Raw genomic sequence first — 2,193 nt, 5'->3', positions numbered from 1 at the left:
GACAAGGCGCAACTTTCATATGTACAAATGGTTTTGAGATTCCTTATGGTTTTTAGTTAATTTTGAAAATCGTGTGGCTGACTTGGAGAGGCAGCGGCTGTTTTTTCACGAAATTTTTACGAACGGCTGGTCGGAATAATTCAAATCATACGGCGTTGGAAAGATATCGACGAAACACAACTTTTTCACGTAGAACACTCTCTCTAATTCCTTACGATTTAAGAGTTGTTTTGAAATTACCGAAATGCGGACACTCTGTTTTTTTCGATGCCAAAATCGACGAGGGAACTGCATCAAATAGAAAAACGCACTGCACCAGACTGAAAACTGCACTGCAATGTCTACAAAGGCAGCTGTACTATTACAATTTTTGCTAACTTTTTGTTTGTAATTTCATCTAAATGTGAGGCCGAGTGTAGTGAACCACACACGATGATGAAGTGCACTGCAACTCCTGATGCATTTTACCTCCTTTTAGGCCTTCATAAAACACAGGGCGGGATGAGTGCAGCTCACTTCAGGAAAAATTGAAGTGCAACACAAAGTTGAAGTGAAGTACATACTTCTCGTTATGTCTTTCTCTATTTTTTGTTTTATAAAAACACATGTGAACTCCATAGTCAAGGCTAGTGTGCTGCATTAGACATGACTAATAAACTGCATCTAAGGAAATGAACTTTCGAAAAGCAAAACGTCAAAGTTTTGCCTTTGCGGGATGAGTGCAGTGCACTATTAATTTTCTTTTTTTTCTTCTCACTTTTTTATGAATGCATCCTGGTTGCTGAGACAAGGCAAGTGTACTGCATCAACAGTTTTATACACAGTGAACCTCAAAGCACTTCTTGCGCCCACGCACCGGATTGCAAGTGCACCACAATGAAACTGCATGAATACATTGCCCGAACTTCAACAAATTCATACATATAGACATGTATACTCCCATCACACAAGGAAGCGAGCACTGGACGTCTCCCAAAAGCTAATTGCACTTCAAGATTACAAACAAAACAAAACTGAACCACAACATTGCATCAAAAGACAAAGTTAATGCCATCTTGTCTCTATTTCTTGTACATCGCAATTTCCCACAGCCGGAAGGGTGAGCCGCCCATGAAACTGGCACAAAAATGGGAAGGAGTGCACTGCGGCAGGACCAGAGTGCACCACTGCCCCCACCGGAGTGCACTGCGACTCCGAACTCCATTCGAGCTGCTCACACCGGTGCAGTGCGTGTGTGCACACCGAAATGCACACGGGTGCAGAGGCATTCACTAAATCAACAGCAAAAATCTGAAAAACACAAAACAAAAGTGAACTCCAAGCCGTGGTGAGCTACTACTTGTCATGGATCTCATTTACGACAAAGGATGAAAGTGGTCAGGGGCGACGACCTTGTTGAAATTCAGAATAAAAAAATTGCACATCGGGGCTCTTCACACTGCAGCTAGCCCGCACCGTGCCCGGCCGCCACACTGGTGCAGGTCGTGCAGCTCAGGCGAGTCAGAGGACCGCGTCAGTGAACTGCACGGAGGCGTCGACTGCACGGCAACGCGCGGAACCGCATCCTGCGCGCAGGTGCACTGCAAGTCCGGGCTGGCTGGATTGCAAGGGGAGGAGTGACAGCTTGTACAGGGGCAGAAGGGGGGCCTGAGATCTGTTGATGCGGTGCCACGCAGGGGAGGACCTCGCCGGGACACCCGAGGAGTGGCCTGACGATGGACACACCTGGGAAGTGGGCTGCAGTGCAACGGTTTGTGCACTGCACCAGAAAGGACAGATCGGGGGTCGGAGATACTAGATCGGGGCGAGGTGGAGCAGCCCGGACGGGACGGCGCCGGGAGTTGGCTAGCCGAATCCGGTGTTTGCGCGTAACAGCGGAGGGGTTGTGGACTCTGGTGCTGCGCCCGCACGGAGTGGTTGAGGGCGGCCGGCCGAGGATCCAGGGGGGCCGCGAGTGAGCAGGGATTGGGGGGAGGCGCGTAGCAGGAGGAGCTGTTGCAGCCGCGGCTTGTATGTGTGTTCGCGAGTGGGTGGGTTGGGCGGCCAGGACCGGTGCGACGGCGGAGGGGCGGGCGGCCACCAGGGACCCGGGAAGAGGTTGCTACCAGGCCTGGTGCGAGAGGAAGGTGGCTAGCGGGCGGCGGATCTGGATCCAACCAGATCCATCGTAGTGTAGGCCGCCGGGGGGCGGGG

The 2,193-nt window shown here is 51.1% G+C and overlaps 1 long non-coding RNA gene across 1 annotated transcript; it reads right to left on the bottom strand.

The window, feature by feature from the left end:
- Positions 1-860: 860 nt before the first annotated feature.
- On the bottom strand, positions 861-2,187 carry LOC119324237. The gene is made up of 2 exons (XR_005156825.1): positions 1,392-2,187; positions 861-1,290 (listed from the first exon to the last, which is right to left on the bottom strand). It is a non-coding gene; the product is annotated as an uncharacterized LOC119324237 (long non-coding RNA).
- Positions 2,188-2,193: the final 6 nt, after the last annotated feature.

This window comes from Triticum dicoccoides, chromosome 6B (assembly GCF_002162155.2).
Source record: "Triticum dicoccoides isolate Atlit2015 ecotype Zavitan chromosome 6B, WEW_v2.0, whole genome shotgun sequence".
Taxonomy (NCBI): Eukaryota; Viridiplantae; Streptophyta; class Magnoliopsida; order Poales; family Poaceae; genus Triticum; species Triticum dicoccoides.
Note: the sequence above shows the minus strand (reverse complement) of the source record. Positions and strands in the feature narration are given on the sequence as shown.